At 34.9% G+C, this 14,048-nt stretch overlaps 1 long non-coding RNA gene across 1 annotated transcript; it reads left to right on the top strand.

Moving 5' to 3' along the window:
• Nucleotides 1-228: 228 nt before the first annotated feature.
• LOC118481871 lies at nt 229-5,530 on the top strand. Its single transcript, XR_004866179.1, has 2 exons — nt 229-2,293; nt 5,262-5,530. It is a non-coding gene; the product is annotated as an uncharacterized LOC118481871 (long non-coding RNA).
• The last annotated feature ends 8,518 nt before the right edge of the window (nt 5,531-14,048 follow it).

Raw genomic sequence — 14,048 nt, 5'->3', positions numbered from 1 at the left:
AATTGCAGACTTGGTCCCATTGGTTCACTAATTACACACTTGGTCCGGTGATTGTAATTTTTGCACTCATGATCCCAATCACTAACATGTGTTAAGTTTTTTAGTTAAGTCTATTTTAAATGACCAAAATACCCTTACTTATTAAAAAACAAACTCCACTTACCATCACCTATCAACCTCCACCCACCTTCTCATTTTCAGACCAAACTCCATCCACAAAATCAAAAATCCACGAACAAAAAACCTTTATAAATTCCATAAACTCTTTCAAATTTTAAAATCATCATAATGTTAAATTCCTAAAAGAATGTCAAAAGACAGTTGCATCCTCGGCTTCATGCCTGCAAATATATCAAAAGGTCTCCGACGATGAATATTTAGATCTGACAATAGATCGGATGGTGTGAAGCAGCAAGGGCGACGAGGTTAATCGTGAATCTTGATGGTGGTGAATCGTGAATCATCGGAGCCGGCAAATCCGTTTTTCCGATGGTATCCTCCGTGGAGGGCGATGCTTGTGGTGGTGTGAAGCAACAGGGGCGACAGAGGCTAGTGTGGTGGTTATCGGCGGTGGTGGTGGCCTGCCCGGTGGTGGAGGTGTTCGTTCGTGGTGGTGGGTTTCAATGTTGGTGGATGTTTTGGTGTTCGGGGATGGAGGTGAGAAGTGGCGGAGGTGAGACGGTGGTGGTGGGTGATCGGCGATGGAGGTGAGATGGTGGGACCAACCAGGCATTTAACCAGAGGGACCAACCAGGCATTTAACTCTTTTTTTAGTTTAATATTTTTAACGAACACGCCGACACTCTTTTGAACATAATTTTTAACTTTTTTTCTTTGCTATAACGAGGGTGCCAAAACTGACCAAATTTCTATTGTTTTCTTTTTCGTTTACCTTAATTTTACCTTTGTTATTTATTATATCGTTTTATCTTTTGTTATTACTTTGATGTTCAGAGCCGAGTTACGGCGTAAATAACATAACCCATTAATATATCATTTTAATTAATTGTATAAATTTATTTATCGGTTGTCATGATGTGCAATACGTTCTGAAATCCAACCGTATCCCTATGCAATGCACGGGTAACTACGACCCTAGTTTACTCTACATCACAACGCTTATAAACCAACAGTTTCAATGAATCCTTTAATATTAAGAAGATAGTACATGGTTAACAATTTATTGAGAAGATATTACATGGTTAACAATTTAATTTAGTACATAGACACATAAAGGGATTCAGGCATTGTGCCATACCATTTGGATTCCATTCCTGGCACTTTGCATAACAGCTTTTAACGTTGCACTGAAAAACTGTAATTTTTTTCGTGCAAAGTTTATTTTTATCACCTGGTGCGTCATCTCCTGCCCTCATAAAAAAGTTAAATAAATGAGTAAATTATCATTTTAGTCCCTAAGGTTTGTTCAAATTTTTCATTTTAGTTCAAATAGTTTTTTTTTCTCCTCTGAGTCCCTGACTTTTCTTTTTTGTTGTCATTTTGATCACATTGCATAACTTAGTCTAAAAACCTGTTATGACCAGCGGTATTTTTGTCATTAACAAAAAAGAAAGATTTCTATATTGCCATTTTTGTCCAAAACTATTTTTATATATATTTTCTAAATTCCACTTTTATACAGAAGATCACACATACATCATACAGTTACTCCTATACCCAGCAACGCCATCAAGCACTGCCATCAACCACTCGTCGCCATTGTTACACATGCATCCCCAACATCATCCACCGCCCCCTTCACCTCCACCTCTACCAACCGCCCCCATCACCTCTACCAACCGCCGCCATCACCGCCTCTCACCACCACCACTACCGCCACAATCCCCCAACACCAACATCCCCACCTTGAACCCTTTAATACAAAGTCCCTCCTTCAAAAAATGTCACCAACATCCCCACCGTTGACAGCCGACGGCTTTAGCCGGAATAATATACGAAATCCAAACTTTTTAAACTCAAAATTTCGCACAGTAAGGGTATCACACAAAAAAACTGTGATGGGGCTTTTGATCCCCGATAGAAACTGAATAGAAAGGTGCATACGAAAACTTACGGGTTGCATATTACGTGGTTTCCGGCGAAGACGAGCTCCGGCGACGGTGCAGCTTGATGAAGAAAATGAAACAGAGAAGTTGGAGTGAAACAGAGAACACCGGTTTCCGGCGAAGACGTACTCCGGCGACGGTGGATGGAGGTGGTGGTTGATTACAGTGATGGAGATGGTGGCGGCGGCGTCGGCTGGTGGTTCATCTTATGGATTAGCCTGACCAAGGTATTGCATTATTAATCCTAAATTGGTTCATTCAAATAATGTACTTTCAGTATGATTTTTCTGAAATTCAAGGACTAAATTGGTTCATTTCTTTAGAAATGGCAATTAGAGAGAGACCAAGTTTGATGAAAATAACAATCAAAGAGAGAGAGAGATCAGTTTGATGAAAAAGGGAGAGGGTAGGGGTGGGTCTGACTAATATATTATTCTTTTATTTTTTCAATATAAAAAATAATCAAAATGGTAATTTAAAAGATTTAAATTGAAAATCACCAAAATATCCCTGGTTAAAAATGAGGTTTTTGGATAGAGTTGGGCAATGTGATCAAAATGGCAACAAAAAGGAAAAGTCAGGGACTCAGAGGAGAAAAAAACTATTTGGACTAAAATGACAAATTTGGACAAAACTCAGGGACTAAAATAGCAATTTACTCTTAGATAAATAAATAAACCTATAGTTAGTATCTTTTTATTATTTACTATAGTTAGTCTAGATATTGACTAATTGAGAAAATTACTTTTTGAGTACTTGTGTTTTGGATGTTAATCAGCTGAGTACAAAATCAAAATGTTAATGCTCTGAGTTGTTAAACGTTTTTTTAACCTATTCAGTTAAATTTTTGAACATTGTTAGAATTTTTTTGTTAAGTTTTGTTAAATAACCAAATTACCGTATACTAAAAAATAAAATAAAATAAAATAAGCTAATTTATTTTTAGATTTCTCTTTCTCTCTCTTAGTGTTTTAACTTATTGAGTTCATTTTTTTAACATTGTTAGAATTTTTCTTTGTTAAGTTTTATTAAATAACCAAATTACCCTATACTAAAAACAAAAATAAAATAAACTAATTTATTTTTAGATTTTTCTCTCTCTCTCTTAGTGCATTCACAATGGATCCTCTATTTTCATGTGAGTGTAACCTTTATATTTGTTATATTTGTGAGAGTTTGTTGTGAGTGGAGAAAAGAGAAAAAAAAAGGTATTGTTCATCAGTAAATTTGGAGAAGATGTTCACCTCTATAATTTTTTAATATTTTTTTAAAAGTGGTAGTGAGTGGATGAGTGAAAAAAGATATTGTTAAAGTATAAACAAAATGGTTTAATTAAAAAAGAGAGAAAATGTAGTGCTTTTAGTGGAATTATAGAGATAGAGTAAAGTGCTATTTGTTTTTTCAGAGGTAAAACGTCTGAAGTCTGCGGACCACATCTGCAAACATCTGTAGCAGAAGAGGTGGACCAAACCTCTGCAGTCTGCAAGAAAAAGACCGTTTGTTTTTTAACTTCTGCAAGCAAACAACACCTGTCTCTCTCTCTCTTTCTCTCTCTCTAAAAAGAACCACCACCATAAGTGGCTAAGCTTGAGATTTCCGACCGAGGGGTCGAAAACGTATATACCAGAAATTTCTATAAAACCGGGGGGTCAAAAACGTATATACCCAAAAAAATCTATACGAAAACTACATACTCTCCACTAACGAGCGAAAAGTTCGGGGGGGGGGGGGCTCCCGCCCCCACAAAGCTACGCCATTGACCACCATAACCATCATACACCACCACCACCTCCTCGTAGCTGCCACAACCATCTCATCTGCAACCACACACCACCAATGTCGACGGGAACTTTCCAACAATCAGCAAAATTATATCAACTGATTGCAATCAAGCATACAACAACTCCTAAATCTGAAACTACATATTTTAAATTGAGAATCGAATCGGTTAGTTACATACCTTGAGTCGAACCACAAGAAGTAGGTCAAGTTGATCTGATAAACAACAGGAAATCTGGATGACAAAAAAGATGTAACATCGTCGCTTTATTGGAATATAAGCCCTAATTTCAAGGTTTCGAATACTCTATTCCTTTTCCCCTCTTTACGAAACCACACCAGCTGGGGTGGAGAAGGGAGGTGGTTGTTGTGTGGGAGCGACGGAGGAGGTGGAGTTGACGGAGATGTGGTGGTGGTGGCGGAGGAGGAAGTGGAGGTGTCGACTGGGCGACGAGGCAGTAGGTGGTTGTCGGAGGGGGTGGAGGTGACGGCTGGGAGGAGGAGAGGGGTGGAGGAGAGGTGCTAGGGTTTTGATAAGAGATGTCTGTGTTTTGAGATTAGAAAAGAAGAAGAGGTTAGAAGGGTTGGAAGAGGTTGGAAGAGATAACAAGACATTAGACCATGTCTGCGTGAGGAAGAGGACGCGCAGAGGTTTGAAGACATTTTTTAATGAAATATTTTCTAAAAGACAAACGATATGCAGAGCTAAACGTCTGCGTTTGGTCTGCGGCTGCGTGACGCAGACATAAAAGGCCAGAAGAGGTTTTTCTAACAAAAAAACACCATTGTGAATGCTCTTCTATATCTATCTCTATCATAATCACAAAATTTGCATCTCTCTTTCTCATCTTTCATCCTCTCTCTCAAACCACCTCCATCACCCCACCACCACACCTCTACCATCAACACCACACCATCATCACCACTGCACCTACACCTCTACCACCACACAACCCACCACCACTACACCTCCACCGTCACCACCACATCACCCACCACCGCTGCACCTCCACCGTCACCACCATCAAAACTGCACCTCCACCATCACCGTCATCATTAACACCACCGACGTCACCGGAAAACTTTAGCCCTATTAAAAGCCCTAATTTTCATGAAAATCCTAACCCCAAATCATCGTCATCAACCATCTTCATCGGAACCCACAACCGTCTTCACCGGCAGTAAGATTGTTACCACTACAGTCCTCGATCTATCAGTACGACTTCCTCATCTTGTGCTTCCATTTAATGAAACCACGTTTCTAAAGTTGATCATTCTAGGAAACTCTTCATGTTTTCAGAAACAAGTAAGGTGTACTTTAATGATTTGTGATCTATGATGTTAAATAAATGTTCTTGAATGTAGATTGATTCTGGGTTTAACAGACTTTTTTTTTGTGATTTGGTTGTCCTGTAGTTTTGCACTGAAGGTATTTGATGAATTGTCTCTGAAAGTTTGTTATGCAAGACAAGTGTTTCTTTCGCATTCAAGCTTTACACTGAAGGTGTTTCATGATTTGTCTTTGAGAGTGTGTCTTATTTGAGAGAGAGATAAGGAAGAGAGAGTAATTAGATTATGCATTAAAGACTTGTTCTTTATACTTTTGTGTATGTAAGACATGTACTTTGTGTGTAAATGATTAAAATGCCCTTATACTTAATGGAATTTGTGAATGGTGTTAAAAATTCGGACTCAAAGGATTACATAAGAATTACAAAAGAGCGATTAGGGACTTAGCGAGTTAAACTTTTGATTTTAGACTCAACTGGTTAACACCCTAAAACACAAGGACTCACAAAATAATTACTCAAACTAATTTGTAAGAACGAGAAAAATATTTTTCTTGTTATTTTTAAAGAAAGAATATTGCAAATAAACAAAAATAATACCTGCAGAAACCAATATGTTTGCTGCAAGAAAGATGACTAAAATGACGATCGTGTTCTTCATGTCTACACTCCTTGAATGAAAGAAAAGAAAAATTAAGATAATTTAGCTATGTCAAAAGACTACATACGGGCATATGTATACAAAGAGTGCAAAAATTTAACTAAATACTTCGTATCATATTATTTCTTATAGTATCGTATCCGGTATCATGTAATATCATATAATTTCACATAAGAGCATTCACATCAATTTCATCAAATATTGTGAGTGGAGTTTTTATAGCATAAAGGGTATAAAAAGTGGTTGTAAGTGGAGGCGAGAGAAAATGTTACAGTTCATCTGTATATTTGAGGGGACACTGTTCACCCCCTATAATTTTTTAATATATTTTGAAAGTGGTTGTGAGTGGAAGAGAGAGAAAATATAATAATAAAGGTATAAAAATATTATTTAATTAAAAATGAGAGAGAAAATATATTGTTTTTAGTGTAATTTAGGGTTAAAATAATGTTCTAAGAACAAATATTAAACATTCCATATTAAATAGGTTTTGTAAATGTACACCACCTCATCTCTTTTTATTTGTTGCGCCCTTCTTGAACTTGTGATATCAGTTTTATTCACTCATTTCAATTTAAAAAACAATGAAGAAAACCTGGATTTTATATTTTTAAGGGGATACTTGGAAATTAAGATATACGTGGTATCTTTGGCCAACACTTTAACAGATTATATCCTAACAAATCATTTCATATTATATCTTTTAGGTTATAAAAATAATTAAGATATATTTTAGTAACAAAATTCAAAGTTTTTTTAATTTATTTCATTCAATTGCATTTAATATACGACTTAACTTTTTGGTTATTATGATTTATTAACATTCATAATAATAATTCTATATATTATAAATAATTCTATATATTATAAATTTACATAGACAAACAAGTAATAATTAGTTTAATTAGAAAACTTATAAAATTATTGCTCATTATTGTGGGCTTTGCAAACACAAGAGACCTATAAGCTTTAGTGGGCTTGGCTGCGGAGAGGCCTAAGCCCTAAGGAAACGAAGGCCCAAGCTGTCGAACAAATTACAGAAACGTCAATTTCATTAGAGGTGAAAAAAACGGGTTTTTTCCCCACGTACAATTAGTATGATGGGGTATGGAAAAATGAGGTATTGACCAAAATCGGGTTGGGTTTGGGTCCATGTATTCACTTGGAAAACCATATATGGTATCACTAGTTCCGGGTAGGGTATCAAACCAGGTACTCTGAATATTTTAATACCCTATTTTCAGGTATATATAAAACACCCGAATTTTGGGTATTTTTCGGGTATAGACCACGTTTTTATAAAGGGATGCACATTTTTTTTTGTTCCAAGTCTATTTATTTATTTATTTTCATAAAAACATAAAAATCAATATGGTAAACATAAATAAATAACATAAAAATACATGTAATTGAAAAGCAAAAATATTACAAAGATTAAAGAAACAGAAAAACATATATTTATATATCGGGTATTGGAATTATCGGTTCAGGTATGAAAAAAAACTTGGTTTCGGATATGGACTCGAAACCGGTTTTACGGTATGATCGGGTTCGGTTTCAGACGCAGGTTTATGTATTGAAATGCATATCCTACGGGTAGGGTAGGGTAGATACTCAATACCCAGATATTAAAAGACCCACTTCCATGTTTTTTTTCGATACAATATAATTAAAAAAATCAATTATACCTGGTTTATAAAAAAGAACTTGATAAATAGCCATTTTACCTTATTTTATCTAAAACTTTAAAATTTCATGCCCCTCTTTAACTTTAAATTTCGATATTTACCATTTTAGCTTAAATATTATATATTGAGAAAACTAACTTTGAGTTAAAATAAATACCAAAATTAAGTTAAAAATGGGTAAAAAGAGTTGAAGGTAAAATGGGTAAATATAAAAAATTAAAGTTAAATTTATGAAATTGTGAATTTTTAAACTGAAAGGTAAAATGGTCATTTATTACATAATTTTTAATTTATATTTCATATTTTTTTACATAATTTTTAATATATTTTATATTTTTGATATTTTAACTACTTTATATATATATATATATATATATATATATATATATATATATATATATATATATATATGAATTTTTTTCCTATCAAACTTATAATAGTGGTTTATAAACAAACGCAATATATGAATGACATTTCTAGTTTTTAGTTGTGTTTTCTAAAAACTTTTTTAGTTTCTCAGGGTACATATAAATTTAACAGCTTTAACTCACTTTGTGTAAGGTGAATAAAAAACCAGTTTGCATATCGAAACCCGACCTGAAATCGATTATGAAACCGGTTTGGTGAAACCGGTCCTGGTTTCAACTCGAACCGCCCATTTGAAATCTATTTCAGAATTCCTCCGTTGAAACCGTTTTGGAACATGTTAAAACCAAATCAAACCGGTCCTTTACCACTTCAAAAAGTAGCTCCAAATCGAACCAGTTTCACCAAGAACAGTTTTTGACCAAGGTTGGCCCACCGGTTCCGTAAGAAAACCGAAAATGTGCACCTCTAGCTCCTTCTCCAACAGCCAACTAAAACAAAGGTTGGTTTATAAGAAGTAAATACTTGATAGGAAAATTTAACGCGTACCGGAAATTCTAACTCGGCTCCTAAATTCTATGGTCGATTGCATCTTCATGGGATAAATTTAAACCTTATAGGAATCTCAAAGTTGCCACCTCTATGACATCATGTGGTTTACCGTGTAACACTCTAATCCATGCCATATTTAGAGACGTAAAATAAATTAACAAATACTAGTAGTTTTATAAAATCAACTTTAATAATACTAGTAGCTTTATAAAATCAACTTTAATACATAAAATATTATATTTAATGCAATGCTATTTGTAAAATCAACTTTAACTAGTGTTTCAAATATGATATAAATAAAAGGAAAAAAGGAAAAGAAAAAGACTACTTTTTAATAAATAAATATCACTTAGGTTATTTAATGTCATCTATTAAATTTAAAAGAAGAATAATATAAAAAACGACATCTCGTCACTCAATGTTTTAAAATCCGGTTTTTTAATCATACCAGATTAGACATAAAAATGGTTTAACCGGTTGAACCGGATTGTATGTCACACCCTATCTTTTGCGGAAACGTATGATGTGTGACAAGCTTGTTATCATTGCATTCGATCATAATAAACAACTACATAATTAAAATGATGTTCATCCATTTAGAAAATTTTGAATATTACAAACGCTTGTTATTTAAGTTTTTAAACACAACCTTCGTCTAGGTTACAATTCAACAAAAGTGGATGACATCTAAGCTTGTAGTCTCCTTCTAGTTATGACACTTGCGCCCAAGATCCATCCTGTCACCTGAAATACATGTAGTTTTGGAAAATATCAACATAAAGTTGAGCGAGTTCATGCGTTTTGCATACCGTGTATGAAAACATGGTATGTATCTTATATAAATAAAGTATTCTTGCAAAAATCAATTTTTCTTGTGTACACCACGTACTAATTGAATGTTTGAACAAAGACATTACGGCATGTGAGGACATATGGAGCATTAGTGTTGGCTCCTTTAAGGCATGTGAGGACATATGGAGCATTAGTATTGGCTCCTTTACTGTGTCGATTACCCTCGACTGTGTCGATTAACCTCGACTGTGTCAATTTCCCTTGACTGTGTCGATTACCCTCGACTGTGTCGATTACCCTCGACTGTGTCGATTAACCTCGACTGTGTCGATTAACCTCGACTGTGTCGATTTCCCTCGACTGGGACACCGAAGCACTCAAGAGGTCACATAAGGACCATGAGTGGGGCTCGGCCGTACCCGTTAGATCTAACCCTCGTCCCTAATTACTGAATGTTTTTAATGGCTTGGTACTAGTTTTCACCAAGACTTTATGGCATTTTTAGTATTAAGTCTATGCTCACATGATCTAGTATTTTCTAGGCATTTCTTAAAGCACATCATACTCGGTCCTCGTTCTCACCAAGTGTGCTTCTCATATTTTTGTATTCTCAATTCGTATTGCACTCGGTACTCGTTCTCACCAAGAGTGCTTCTTGTATTTTTACCACTTGTAAAAATTATAATATTTGTAACATGTATTTCACCCCCGAGAGTTATAAAACCAAAAACAGTTAAAGAAAAGGGGGAGCATGAACTCACAACTTTGCGTTCCTGCGTCGTAAACTTCACCGGAGTTGCTTATCTAGCGTCGTGACCTAAACGCGTTTTATTAACGTTAGTCACTAGACTTGTATCGCACAAGTGCAAGTCACTATCTTTTGTATTTGTGTTCTTGTGTTAAAAATATTTATATTTTTAACTATTTGTCTTATATCATTTTCTCAAAAATAAATATACGTATCTTGTATTTTACACCCGAATTATGTATTTTGTCCAAGTAATATATTTTCATAAATATATCCTCTTGTATGTGTCTAAGCATGTTGTATGTGTATTTTTGTATTCTTACTCTTATGAGTATTTAGTGTATTTTTAAGTCCTAATACACTATTCATGTATAATACATACTACATACACTTAGCACAAAATTTGGTGATAAATAAATATATATATCTTTCTCGAAAATATACATACTTAATATCAATTTTAGTCTTGAAGAAATCATCATTTCTTTACTTGAAGTTTACACAAAAATTAGGGAAACCTTGGTAAACATTTTATATGCATTTTAGGGAATAAGTTTCTCAAAACTTATATTTTTCTAAGTGTCAAAATTTTATAGAAATTTTGACAGAGTTTCCCCTAAAAATGGAGGTTTCCCATGTTTTCGAAACATGTGTTTATTTTCTTTTAAAATCATCTCATCAATCAACAACTTAATCAAGACTCACCGCAAGCCAAAAATCATGTAAATCACACTATATCATGAACTTGAAGTTTTTGTAAAAACTTGTAGTAACTTACCATGTTATTTAGTAGGTTTAGTTACCCTTAAAAACATGGTTGTTTGTTTGTAAATCCCATTCTTGAAGGATTTAGTCATTTACAACTTGTAATCACATTTCTCAAAAATATTTCTTTTGTATTTTTCTTGTTACATAAGTGTTTATACACTTATTTTTCTAATAAAAATAGTGTAGTTTTATGTAAAAACCAAGATCTTCTAAAAATCACATTTTAAACTTGATTCTTTTAGAAAACCACCCATGAATCTTAGATTCACAAGATTACTAGCTTGCTTTGTTTAATATTTTCCAAGAAATCATTCACTCATCAAGTTCATGTCTTATCAAGAAGATGATTATTTTAGGTTGTTACATAATCATCCTCCCACTTGCTAGATTAAGTGTTTAAACATCATCTAGCAAGCTTCATGTGATGGTTAAAATCATCAACTCAAGAAATCAATAAGCAAGTAACATACACTCACTAAACAACATCATTTTAGCAAGATTCCATCATGTATCATCTTATATTTCAAGTTTCATGTGTATTTCTTTTAGTGTTCTTATGATAATCAATAAGTTATATCTTTTAACCACTCAAAATATGAAGTAAACAAGATCAAGAGAGCCTTACCACTAGCTTCAAGCTAGGGAAGAATACTAGAACTTGAAGATGACAGAATGGTTGGATAAAAGCAAACGAAGAAGGTCCTTCAAGATCTACAAGCTTCCAACTTCCTAAATCACCTTCTAGTACTTCATGTGAACCTTAGAATGCTTGGAAGTTGAATGAAAATGGGTGGTGTATGTTGGGTGGGTGTGAGCCAAAAACAAAGGAGGAAGAAGGAGGTCGAGGGAGTGTAGTGAAGTTTTTTGTGAATTGAGATGTGAAATGATTTGGTGATCTAGGCCGCCATACTTATAGAGATCTCTTCTATATTTTGTCCAAGATATCAAGTAAGTTATCTAATAAAATATTGAAATGAAATCTTGGTGGTGTCCTCCACTTGGGGCCGTAAATGGTGAAGGGGGGGGGGGGGTAATTGTAACTTGCAAGATCTTTTTATATCTTTTGAAATCTCATAGAATCTAAGTAATATCAAAATGAATCGATGTGAATCTAAGGATGATCTCTAGTGTATCTTACAATATCATATAAAATTAAAATGAATCCAAGTGAATCTAAGCAAGATCTCTAGTGTATCTTACAATATCTAACAAAATCAAAACAAATCCAAGAAAGATCACTTAATATCTATGAGTATCTAAGTAATGTCATAATGAATCTAAGGAGATCTAAGAAAGATCATATGATATCTTTGGCAAGATTTTGGAGATTTAGCAAGATCACAAAATCAAAAGTGGGGCCACTAAGGTGACTGTCCACTATGTGGGGGGGGGGCAAAGTGTAACTTTCAAACCTAAATTTAAAATAACAAGTTAGTTTACGAGTGATATTTTTAGGGACTTGTGTGTTATTATGTTATAAGAGGTGTTAAGGTGTTCGGGGACCATAACTAGTTCAGAAACATTAAAATAATGCTTCTAGTAATATTTTTATGTTCCGTGTAATGTTCGGTTGTTCAGTTAAATACCGGTTTGTTAAAGTGCTAAATTGCACCGTTTAGTGTCCTTTATGTACCCTTTTTTATCCCTTTTAATTCCCAACACTTAGGGAGATATTCTGGATAATAAAACGACATTTTTGCATAACATTTCAGTGCCAAAATGCTGATTATAGCTGAATTATGTAAATTTCTGCACTTAAAGTGCGTTTCGGGTGCTTTTTAGTGCTTATTTTAGCTTCCGTAATGTATATATATTAACCCTTGCATGTACTCTTGGGTTTTAATGTATTTCTGACGTTGGACCTACACCTAGGCCCCAATTTTATTGTATAACTGCTTTCTGCAGAATTGTTGACGCAATATGTCTTACCGGTGAGTTTACTATTACTTTTGACGCAACGCTCTCGTTTATGCATAAAGCAATATTCTGTAGTATAAAACGTACATGACTTTACTTGCATGGGATTCAGAAACTTATTTGTCTTGCAAATTAGATCATGTATGTTCATTAAAGCACGGATCACTGTTCATTTAGTGTACGGAATGTACGGAAACGTGACGGTTGTCACAGTCTCCCCCCGTTAAAAGAATTTCGTCCCGAAATTCAAGCTATGCCATTAGTCGCAGGGGAGTTGTGAAACCAGTATGGTCACTTATATTCGAAACAAGTCTTCATGTTCTCATGTCATGTATTTTATCATGCTCAAGTAAATCAATCATGTCTTTTCTGCATCTTGTGGACTCTTGGTCTGAAATCTCAACAGGTTCTATAGTATGTCATTGACGTGAATCTTATTTGTGGGAACTATGATTGTTCCTTGAGTCAGACTCCTCTAAAGACTAGACACATGAATGTGTCGCGATCACTACTGATCTTTTTCTGGAAGCTTCATCTTGTGAACAATGGTTCTGATCCCTACGCCGGGGATTCAACCTTTTTTGTTATCCAAATCACACTACGCCTTCTCTAGGTGTGGCTCTCATTTTAGTCATACTTCCTATCTCAAATTCTTACGATCTCTGCCGCTCATCGGCGTAATCTTTCTGTGTTCTGCGGGCTGTCTTGATATGATCGCATATCTGAACGACCTTGCCTCTAGATTTTCTTGGACCATCTCGGCCAGTTGATTGATTATTTCCGGTCTCCGTTCAACACAACGGGAATTGACTCATTATGTTCCATTTAAAGCTTCACACGAAGTGGTTTAGACGTCCGCGTGATAAATACTGTTGTAGGAAGAATCTACTAAGGGTAAGTGAGTGTTCCAACTTTTTATCAAAGTCTATCACACAAGCACGTATCTTGTTCATACATTCTACATTGTTCAACAGCTCAGTTCATATTCGAGTTCTTACGATCATCGGTGTGCTGCATTCCTTGTGATCAGTAAAGATCATGCAGCGTTTTCTTTCAGGAAATAATGTCTAGTTTGCGGCGCGTAATTACTGTATCCATATCAAGGTCTCTTCTCATGATCCCTTAATCAATGTGTCGCGTATGAAATGTTGTGGTCTCGTTGCGTCGGCGTACAATCGAGACTTTGTCGAGAGGCGTCACATAATTGCAACTCTAGCTCCTTAGCTCTTGGTTGTAGAGTTGGCATGAATCTCGTTCTTTATCCATCATGTATCTTAAAGTTCTAACTTCGCGAATTCGAAATCCGCTTTTCGTTATCATAGCGCATACTGTTCTTTCTCTAAGAGTTACAGGGTAAATCGCGACTGTTGCTCACGACCTTCCTTGGTCGTTGGCCATATGAGAATGTAGTCAATAAGTATA

The sequence above is a fragment of the Helianthus annuus genome, chromosome 9 (genome assembly GCF_002127325.2).
Source record: "Helianthus annuus cultivar XRQ/B chromosome 9, HanXRQr2.0-SUNRISE, whole genome shotgun sequence".
In the NCBI taxonomy this organism is placed as follows: domain Eukaryota; kingdom Viridiplantae; phylum Streptophyta; class Magnoliopsida; order Asterales; family Asteraceae; genus Helianthus; species Helianthus annuus.
Note: the sequence above shows the minus strand (reverse complement) of the source record. Positions and strands in the feature narration are given on the sequence as shown.